Genomic DNA, 12,206 nt, shown 5'->3' with positions numbered 1-12,206 from the left:
GCCCGCCCATCCCCAACCCTACCCAACACCATCCCCGCCCAACCTATGCCCTACCCAACACTGTCCTGCCTGACCCCAACCCCATCCAACACGGTCCCCGCCAAAATCCAACCCCATCCAACAACGTCCCCGCTCAGCCCCAACCCCATCCAACATGTCCTGCCCAAACTCAACCCATCCAACACCTTCCTGCCTAACCCCTACCGCATCCAACACCATCCCCGCCCAACCCATGCCCTATCCAACACCGTCCTGCCCGACCCCAACCTCATCCAACACAGTCCCCGCCAAAATCCAACCCCATCCAACACCGTCCTGCCCGACCCCAACCCCATCCAACACAATCCCCAACCAAACCCAACCCCATCCAACACCATCCCCACAAAAAACCAAACCCATCCAACACTGTCCTTCCCAACCCCAACCCCATCCAACACCATCCCCGCAAAACAACAAATCCCATCCAACACCATCCCCGCTCAACCCTAACCCCATCCAACACTGCCCTGCGCAACCCCAACTCCATCTAACAATGTCCCTGCCCAACCCTAACTCCTTCCATCACCGTCCCGCCCAAACCCAACCCCATCCAACAAAATCCCCACTCAACCCCAACCCCATCCAACACCGTCCCCACCCAATCGCAACCCAATCCAACACCATCACCGCCCAACCCATAACCCATCCAACACAGTCCAGCACAACCCCAACCCCATCCAACACCATCCCCGCCCAACCCCAACCGCATCCAACAACGTCCTCACCCAACCCCAAACCCATCCAACACCAAACCCACCCAACACCAACCCCATCCAACTATGTCCCCTCCCAATCCCAACCACAGCCAACACCGTCCTTGCCCAACCCCAAACCCCATCCAACACCGTCCCCACCCGAACCAGACCCCACTCAACACCATCCCCACCCAACCCCAATCCCATCCAACAGTGTCCCTGCCCAAACCCAACCCCATCCAAAACCATCCTTCCCAAACCAAACCCCATCCAACATCGACCCGCCCAACCCAAACCTATCCAAAACCATCCCGCACAATCCCAACCCCATCCAACACCGTCCGCTCAACCGCAACACCATCCGACACCTGCCCCGTCCAACACCAACCCCGCCCAGCCCCAACCCCATCCAACACCGTTCTGCCCAAATTCAACCCCATCAAACACCGACCTGCCCAACCCCAACCCCATCCAACACCATCCCCGTCCAATCCCAACCCCATCCAACACCGTCCCCACCCAACCCCAACCCCACTCAACACCACCCCGCCCAACCATGCCCCATCCAACACCGTCCTGCCCAAGCCCTACCCATCCAACACCATCTCCGCCCAGCCCCAAACCCATACAACACCGTCCCCACCCAAACCCAACCCACTCAACACCATCCCTGCCCAAACCCAATCCGATCCAACACTGCCCTGCCCAACCCCAACCCCATCCAACCCCACCCCGCCCAACCCCAACTCCTTCCAATACTGTCCCGCCCAAAACCAGATCCATCCAACATCGTCTCCACACAACACCAAACCCATCCAACACCATCCAGCCCAAATCCAACCGCATACAACACCTTCCCCGCCCAACCCCAACCCCATCCAACACTGTCCCCAGTCAACCCCAACCCCATCCAACACCATCCATCCCAAACACAACCCCATCCAGCACTGTACCGCCCAACCCAACCCCATCTCACCCAAACCCAACTCCATCCAACACCTTCTCCGCCCAAACCCAAGCCCATCCAACACCATTCCCGCCCAGTCCAAACCCCATCCAACAATGTCCCCTCCCAACCCCAACCCCATCCAACACCATCCTGCCCAAACCCAACCCATCCAATACCATCCAGCACAACCCCAACCCCATCCAACGCCATCCCCGCCCAACCCCAACCCCGTCCAACAACATCCCCACCCAACCCCAACCCCATCCAACACTGTCCTGCCCAAACCCAACCCATCCAATACCATCCAGCACAACCCCAACCCCATCCAACACCATCCCTGCCCAACCCCAACCCCATCCAACAACATCCCCACCCAAACCCAACCCATCCAACACCGTCCTGCCCAACCCCAACACCAACCTCATCCAACAATGTCTCTGCCCAGCCCCAACCCTACTCAACACCATCCCTGCCCAACCCCAACTCCTTCCAACACCATCACACCCAATCCCAGCCCCATCCAATACCGTCTACACCCAACACCAAACCCATCCAACACCGTTCAGCCCAACCCCAACCCCATCCAACACCAGTCCCGCCTGACCCCAACCCCATCCAACACCGTCCTGCCCAACCCCAACCCCATCCAACACCGTCCTCGCCCAACCCCAACCCCATCCAGCACCATACTGCCCAACCCAACCCCATCCAACACTGTCCCGCCCAACCCCAACCCCATCCAACACTGTTCCCGCTCAACCCCAACCCCATCCAACACCATCCTGCCCACACCCAACCCATCCAGCACCGTACCGCACTACCCCAACCCCATCCAACACCTCCCCGCCCAACCCCATCCCCATCGAACACCGTCCCGCCAGTATTCCAACCGCATCCAATACCTTCCCTGCCCAACCCAACCTCATCCAACACCATCCATGCCCAGCCCCAACCCCAATCCAACACCATCCTGCCCAAACTCAACCACATCCAACACCATCCCCGCCCAACCCATGCCCCATCCAACAACGTCTCCGCCCGCATCCAACCCCATCCAACACTCTCCCCAACCAATCCCAATCCCATCCAACACATCCCCGGCCAACCCATGCTCCATCCAACACCGTCCTGCCCAACCCCAACCCCAACTCCATCTAACAATGTCTCCGCCCAGCCCCAACCCCATCCAACACCGTCCCCGCCCAAACTCAACCCCACTCAACACCATCCCCACCCAAATCCAACCCCATCCACCACCATCTCCACCCAAACCCAACTCCATCCAACACTGTCCCCACCCAAAACCAAACCCATCCAAAACCGTTCTGCCCAACCCCAGCCCCATTCAACACCAACCTGCCCAACCCCAGCCCCATCCAACACCAACCTTCCCAACCCCAACCGCATCCAACACCATCCCCACAAAACCCCAAATCCTATCCAACACCATCCGCTCCCAACCCCAACACCATCCAACACCATCCTGCCCAATCCCAAGCCCATCCAACACCATCCCCGCCCAACCCATGCTCCATGCAACACTGTCCTGCCCAACCCCAACCTCATCCAACAACGTCTCTGCCCAGCCCCAACCCAACTCAACACCATCCCCGCCCAAACCCCAACTCCTTCCAACACCGTCAAACCCAAACCCAACCCCATCCAACACCGTCTACAACCAACACCAAACCCATCCAACACCGTCCTGCCCAACCCCAACTCCAACCCCATCCAAAACCGTCCTGCTCAACCCAGCCCCATCCAACATCATCCCTGTCAAACTCGAACCCCATCCAACACAGTCCCCGCACAACCCCAACCTCATCCAACACTGTCCCCACTCAGCCCCAACCCCATCCAACACCGTCCTGCCCAAATTCAACCCCATCCAACACCAACCTGCCCAACATCAACCCCATCCAACACCATCCCCGCCCAACCCAAACCAATCCATCACCGTCCTGCCCCACCCCAACGCCATCCAACACCGTCCCACCCAAATCCAACCCCATCCAACACTGTCTTCACCCAACCCCAACCCCACTCAACACCATCCCCGCCCAACCATGCCCCATCCAACACCTTTCTGCCCAACCCTGACCCCATCCAACACCTTCTCCGCAGAAACCCAAACCCATCCAACAACGTCCCCACCCAACCCCAACCCCATCCAACACCGTCCTGCCCAAACCCAACCCATCCAATACCATCCAGCACAACCCCAACCCCATCAAACACCGACCCACCCAACCCCAACCCCATCCAACACCGTCCTGCCAAAACCCAACCCCATCCAAAATCATCCTCTCCGAATCCAACCCCAACCAACACCGTCCCCGCCTAACCCCAACCCCGTCCAACCCCAACCCCACCCCATCCAACACTGTCCTGCCCAAACCCAACCACATCCAACACTATCCCTCCCAAACCCCAACCCCATCCAATACCGTCCTGCCCAACCCCAACCCCTTCCAACACCGTCCCCGCCTGCATCCAACCCCACCCAACACCGTCCTGCCCAATCCCAACCCCATCCAACATAGTCCCCACCCAAGTCCAACCCCATCCAACACCATCCTGACCCAACCACAACCCCATCCAACACAATCCCCGGCCAAGCCCAACCCCATCCAACACCGTCCCCAACCAACCCCAACCCCATCCAACACCGTCCTGCATATACCCAAACCCGTCCAACAGCAACCCCGCCCAAACCCAACCCAATCCAACACCGTCCACGCCCAAGCCCAACCCCATCCAACAACGTCCCCGCCCAACCCCAACCCCATCCAACACAGTCTTGCCCAACCCCAACCCCATCCAACACCGTCCTCGCCCAAACCATGCACCATGCAACAGCATCCTGCCCAGCCCCAACCCCATCCAACACAGTTCCAGCCCGAATTCAAATCCATCCAACACCATCCTCATCCAACCACAACCCCATCCAACACATTCCCTGCCCAACCCCAACCAACACCGTCCCCAACCAACCCCAACCCCAACCCCAACCAACACCGTCCTGACCAAACCAACCTCATCCAACACTGTCCCCATCCAGCCCCAAACCCATCCAACACCGTCCTGCCCAAATTCAACCCCATCCAATACCAACCTGCCCAACCCCAACCCCATCCAAAACCATCCCCACCCAGCCCCAACCCCATCCAACACCGTCCTACCCAAATTCAACCCCATCCAACACTGTCCCCGCCCAACCCCAACCAATCCTACACCGCCCTGCCCCACCCCAACTCCATCCAACACTGTCCCACCCAACTCCAACCCCATCCAACACCGTCACCGCCCAAACCCAACCCCATCCAACACTGCCCCGCCCAATCCCAACCCCATCAAACCCCACCCCCGCCCAACCCCAACTCCTTCCAACACCAACCTGCCCAAACTCCAATCCCATCCAACACCGTATCCACACAACACCAAACCCATCCAACACTGTCCTGCCCAACCCCAACCCCATCAAACACCGACCCAACCCAACCCCCTCCCATTCCAACATCGTCCTGCCAAAGCCCAACCCCATCCAACACCATCCCCGCCCAAACCCATCCCCATCCAACACGTCCCGCCCGAATCCAACTGCATCCAACACCTTCCCCGCCCAACCTCAACCTCATCCTCATGCAACACTATCCCCAGCCAGCCCCAACCCCATCCAATACCGTCCTGCCCAATTTCAACCCCATCCAACACCAACCTGCGCAACCTCAGCCCCATCCAACACCATCCCCGCCCAACCCCAACCTATCCAACAACACCCTGCCCAACCCCAACCCCAACCCTATCCAACACTGTCCCGCCCAAATCCAACCCCATCCAACACCGTCCTGCCCAACCCCAACCCCATCAAACACCGACCCATCCAACCCTAACACCCTCCCCATTCAATACCCTCCTGCCAACCCCCCAACCCGATCCAACATCATCCCCGCCCAATCCCAACCCCATCGAATACCGTCCCGCCCAACACCAACCGCATCGAACACTGTCCCACACCAACCCAACCCCATCCAACACCAGCCCCGCCCAACCCCAACCCCATCCAACACCATCCAGCCCGAATCCAATCGCATACAACACCTTCCCCGCCCAGCCCCAACCCCATCCAACATCCGCCTGCCAAAACCCCAACACCATCCCCGCTAAAACCCAACCACAGCCAACACAGTACCCACCCAACCACAGTCCCATCCAACACCGTCCTGCCCAAACCCAATCCCATCCAACACCGTATCCACACAACACCAAACCCATCCAACACCGTCCTGCCCAACCCCAACCCCATCAAACACCGACCCACCCAACCCCAACCCCCTCCCCATCCAAAATCGTCCTGCCAAAGCCCGACCCCATCCAACACCATCCCCGCCCAAACCCATCCCCATCCAACACGTCCCGCCCGAATCCAACTGCATCCAACACCTTCCCCGCCCAACCTCAACCTCATCCAACACTGTCCCCACCCAGCCCCAACCCCATCCAATACCGTCCTGCCCAATTTCAACCCCATCCAACACCGACCTGCACAACCCCAACCCCATCCAACACCATCCCCGCCCAACCCCAACCTATCCAACAACGCCCTGCCCAACCCCAAACTATCCAACAACGCCCTGCCCAACCCCAACCCTAACCCCATCCAACACCGTCCCGCCCAAATCCAACCCCATCCAACAACGCCCTGCCCAACCCCAACCCCACTCAACACCATCCCCGCACAACCATGCCCCATCCAAAACCGTCCTGCCCAACCCCAACTCCATCCAAAACCATTTCCGCCCAGCCCCAACTCCATCTAACACCGTCCTGCCCAACCCAAACCCTATTCAACACCATCCCTGCCCAAACCCAACCCCATTTTACACCACCCCCGCCCAACCCCAACTCCTTCCAACACCATCCCGCCCAAACCCAATCCCATCCAACACCGTCTCCACACAACACCAAACCCATCCATCACCGTCCGGCCCAATCCCAAACTCATTAAACACCTTCCCCACCCAACCCCAACCACATCCTATTCCACCCCCGCCCAACCCCTACCCCATCCAACACCGTCTCCACCCAAATGTAACCCCATTCAACACCATCCTGCCCGAAACCAACCCCAACCAACACTGTCCCTGCCCAACCCCATCGAACACCATCCCCCTCCAACACCAACCCCATCCAACACAGTCCTGCCCAACCACAACACCATCCAACACCATCCCCGCGCAACCCCAGCCACAGCCAGTACTGTCCCCACCCAACCACAGCCCCATCCAACATCATCCCCGGCCAATCCCAACCCCATCGAATACCGTCCCACCCACCCCAACCCCATCCAACACCAGCCACGCCCAACCCCAACCCCATCCAACACCATCCAGCCCGAATCCAACCGCATACAACACCTTCCCCGTCCAACCACAACCCTATCCAACACTATCCTCACCCAGCCCCAACCCCATCCAACACCCGCCTGCCAAAACCCCAACACCATCCCTGCTAAAACCCAACCATAGCCAACACAGTCCCCGCCCAACCGCAGCTCCATCCAACGCCATCCTGCCAAAACCCAACCCCATCCAACACCTTCCCCGCCCAACCCCAACCCCATCCAACACCGTCCTGCCAAAACCCAACCGCATGCAACGCCGTCCTGCCCAACCCCAACCCCATCCAACACCTTCCCCGCCCAACCCCAACCCCATCCAACACCGTCCCCGCCCAGCCCCAACCCCGTCCAACACAATCCTGCTGGAATCCAACCGCATACACCTTCCCCGCCCAACCCCAGCACCATCAAACACCGTCTCCATCCAGCTACAACCCCATCAAAGAGCGTCCCCACACAACCCCAACCCCATCCAACACCATTTTGCCCAAACTCAACCACATCCAACACCATCCTCGCCCAACCCCATCCGCATCCAACACCATCCTGCCCAACCCCAACACCATCCAACACCATCCCCGCCCTACCCCAACCCCTTCCAACACTGTCCCCAGCTGAATCCAACCCCATCCAACACTGTACCTTCCCAATCCCAAGCCTATCAAACACCGACCCACCCAACCCCAACCCCATCCAACACCGTCCTGCCAAAATCCAACCGCATGCAACGCCGTCCTGCCCAACCCCAACCCCATCCAACCCCAACCCAAATCCAACACCGTCCGTGCCTGAATCCAACCCCAACCCATCCATTACCGTCCCTGCCCAACCCCAACCCCATCTAACACCAACCCCATCCAACACCGTCCTGCCCAACCCCAATACCATCCAACACCATTCCCGCCCAACCCCAACCACAGCCCCATCCAACACCCTCCTGCCAAGCGCCCAATCCCATCCAACACCATCCAGCCCGAATCCAACCGCATACAACACCTTCCCCGCCCAACCCCAACCCATACAACACAGTCCTGCCATTACCCAATCCCATTCAACACCAACCTGCCCAACCCCAACCCCATCCAACAACAGCCCTGCCCAACGCCAACCCCATCCAACACTATCCAGCCGGAATCCAACCGCATACAATACCTTCCCCATCCAAAACCATCCCCACCCAGCCCCATCCCCATCCAACACGGTCCTGCCCAAATTCAACCCCATCCAACACCAACCTGCCCAACCCCAAACCCATCCAACACCATCTCTGCCCAACCCCAACCCATCCAACACGGTCCTGCTCAACCCCAACCCCATCCAACACAGTACCGTCCAAATCCAACCCTATCCAACACTGACCCCACCCAATCCCAACCCCACTCAACACCATCCCCACCCAACCATGCCCCATCCAACACTGTCCTGCCCAACTCCAACCCCATCCAACACTGTCCCCGCCCACACCCAACCCCACTCAACACCATCCTTGCCCAAACCTAACTCCAACACCATCCCCACCCAACCCCAACCCCATCCAACACCATCCCCGCCCAACTCCAGCCCAACACCGAACCGCACAACCCCAACCCCATCCAACACCTTCCCTGCCTAACCTCAACCCCATCCAACACTGTCCCCACCCAGCTCGAACCCCGTACAACAAAATCCCGCCCGAATCCAACCACATACACCTTCCCCGCCAAACACCAACCCCATCCAACACCATTCCCGCCCAGCCACAATCCATCAACAGTGTCCCTGCCCAACCCCAACCCCATCCAACACCATCCTGCACAAACTCAACCACATCCAACTCCATCTCTGCCCAACCCCAACCCCATCCAACACCGTCCTGCCAAACTTCAACCCCATCCAACACCGACCTGCCCAACCCCAAACCCATCCCACACCATCCCTGCCCAACCCCAACCCATCCAACACCTTCCTGCCCAACCCCAACCCCATCCAACACACTACCGTCCAAATCCAACCCCATCCAACACTGACCCCACCCAACCCGAACCCCACTCAACACCATCCCCGCCCACACCCAACCCCACTCAACACCATTCTTGCCCAAACCTAACTCCATCCAACACCAACCCCACCCAACCTGAACCCCATCCAACACCGTCCTGCGAAAACCCAACCCCATCCAACACTTTCCCTGCCCAACCTCAACCGCATCCAACATCGTCCCCACCCAGCTCCAACCTCATACAACAAAAACCGCCCGAATCCAATCGCATACACCTTCCCCGCCAAACACCAACCCAATCCAACACCATTCCCGCCCAGCCACAATCCATCAACAGCATCTCTGCCCAACCCCAACCCTATCCAACACCATCCTGCCCAAACTCAACCACATCCAACTCCATCTCTGCCCAACCCCAACCCCATCCAACACCGTCCTGCCAAAATTCAACCCCATCCAACACCAACCTGCCCAACCCCAAACCCATCCAACACCATCCCTGCCCAACCCCAACCCATCCAACACCGTCCTGCCCAACCCCAACCCCATCCAACACACTACCGTCCAAATCCAATCCCATCCAACACTGACCCCACCCAACCCCAACCCCACTCAACACCATCCCCGCCCACACCCAACCCCACTCAACACCATTCTTGCCCAAACCTAACTCCATCCAACACCATCCCCACCCAACCTCAACCCCATCCAACACCGTCCTGCGAAAACCCAACCCCATCCAACACTTTTCCCGCCCAACCTCAACCCCATCCAACATCGTCCCCACCCAGCTCCAACCTCATACAACAAAAACCGCCCGAATCCAATCGCATACACCTTCCCCGCCAAACACCAACCCTATCCATCACCGCCCTCGCCCAGCCACAACCCATCAACAGCATCCCCGCCCAATCCCAACCCAATCCAACACCACCCTACCCAACCCCAACACCATCTCCGCCCAACCCATGCACCATCCAACACCGTACTGCCAAACCCCAACCCCTTCCAACACTGTCCCCGCCTGAATCCAACCCCATCCAACACCAACCCATCCAGCCCCAACCCCAATACCCTCCAACATTGTCCTGCCAAAGCCCAACCCCATCCAACATCATCCCCGCCCAACCCCATCCCCATCCAACACCGTCCCGCCCAAATCCAACTATGCCCAACCCCAACCCCAATGAACACCGTCCCACCCAACCCCAACCGCATCGAACACCGTCCCAACACACCCCAACCCCATCCAACACCGTTCCCGCCCAACCCCAACCCATCCAACACCGTCCTGCCAATACCCAATCCCATCCAACACCAACCCACCCAACCCCAACCCCATCCAACACCTTCCCCATCCAACCCCAACCCCATCCAAAACCGTCCCCGCCCAGCCCCAACCCCATCCAATACCGTCCTGCCCAAATTCAACCCAATCCAACATCGACCTGCCCAACCCCAACCCCATCCAACACAGTACCTTCCAAATCCAAACCATTCCAACACTGACCCCACCCAACCCCAACCCCACTCAACACCATCCCTGCCCAACCATGCCCCTTCCAACACCGTCCTGCCCAACCCCAACCAAAACCGTCCCCGCCCATACCCAACCCCACTCAACACCAGCCCTGCCCAACCCCTACCCCATCCAACACCATTCAGCCTGAATCCAACCGCATAAAACATCTTCCCCGCCCAACCTCAACCCCTTCCAACACCGTCCCCACCCAGCTCCAACCCCGTACAACACAATCCTGCCCGAGTCCAACCGCATACACCTTCCCCGCCAAACACCAACCCCATCCAACAGCATCCCTGCCCAACCCCAACCCCATCCAACACCATCCTGCCCAAACTCAACCACATCCAACTCCATCCCCGCCCAACCCCAATACTATTTAGCCTGAATCCAATCGCATAAAACACCTTCCCCGCCCAACCTCAACCCCTTCCAACACGGTCCCCACCCAGCTCCAACCCCGTCCAACACAATCCTGCCCGAATCCAACTACATACACCATCCCCGCCCAACCCCAACCCCATCCAACACCATCCTACCCAACCCCAACACCATCCCCGCCCAACCCATGCCCCATCGAAGACCATACTGCCAAACCCCAACCCCTTCCAACACCGTCCCCGCCTGAATCCAACACCATCCAACACCGTCCCTACCCAACCCCAACCCCATCAAACACCGACCCACCCAGCCCCAACCCCAACCCCATCCCCATCCAACATCGTCCTGCCAAACCCCCAACCCCATCCAACATCATCCCCGCCCAACCCCAACCCCATTGAACACTGTCCCGCCAAACCCCAACCGCATCGACCACAGTCCCACCCCACCCCAACCCCATCCAACACCGCCCCGGCCCAACCTCAACCCCATCCAACACCGTCCTGCCAAAATCCAATCCCATCCAACACTGACCCGCCCAACCCCAGCCCCATCCAACACCAGCCCCGCCCAACCCCAACCCCATCCAACACCATCCACCCCGAATCCAACTGCATACAACACGTTCCCCGTCAAACCGCATACACCGTCCCCGCCCAGCCACAACCCATCAAACAGCATCCCTGCCCAACCCCAACCCCATCCAACAGCATCCTGCCCAAACTCAACCACATCCAACTCCATCCCCGCCCAACCCCAACCCCATCCAACACCATCCTGCCCAAACTCAACCACATCCAACTCCATCCCCGCCCAAACCCAACCCCATCCAACACCATCCTGCCCAACCCCAACACCATCCCCGCCCAACCTATGCCCCATCCAATACCAAACTGCCAAACCCCAACCCCTTCCAACACCATCCCCGCCTGAATCCAATACCATCCAACACCGTCCCTACCCAACCCGAATCCAACCGCATACAACACCTTCCCCGTCCAACCCCAACCCTATCCAACACTATCCCCACCCAGCCCCAACCCCATCCGCACCATCCCCGCCCAACCCCAACCCCATTGAACACTGTCCCGCCAAACCCTAACCGCATCGAACATGGACCCACCCCACCCCAGCCCCATCCAACACCGTCCCTGCCCAACCCCAACCCCATCCCACAACGTCCTGCCAAAACCCAACCCCATCCAACACCGACCCGCCCAACCCCAACCCTATACAACACT

The sequence above is a fragment of the Hemiscyllium ocellatum genome, chromosome 23 (genome assembly GCF_020745735.1).
Source record: "Hemiscyllium ocellatum isolate sHemOce1 chromosome 23, sHemOce1.pat.X.cur, whole genome shotgun sequence".
Lineage (NCBI taxonomy): Eukaryota > Metazoa > Chordata > Chondrichthyes > Orectolobiformes > Hemiscylliidae > Hemiscyllium > Hemiscyllium ocellatum.
Note: the sequence above shows the minus strand (reverse complement) of the source record.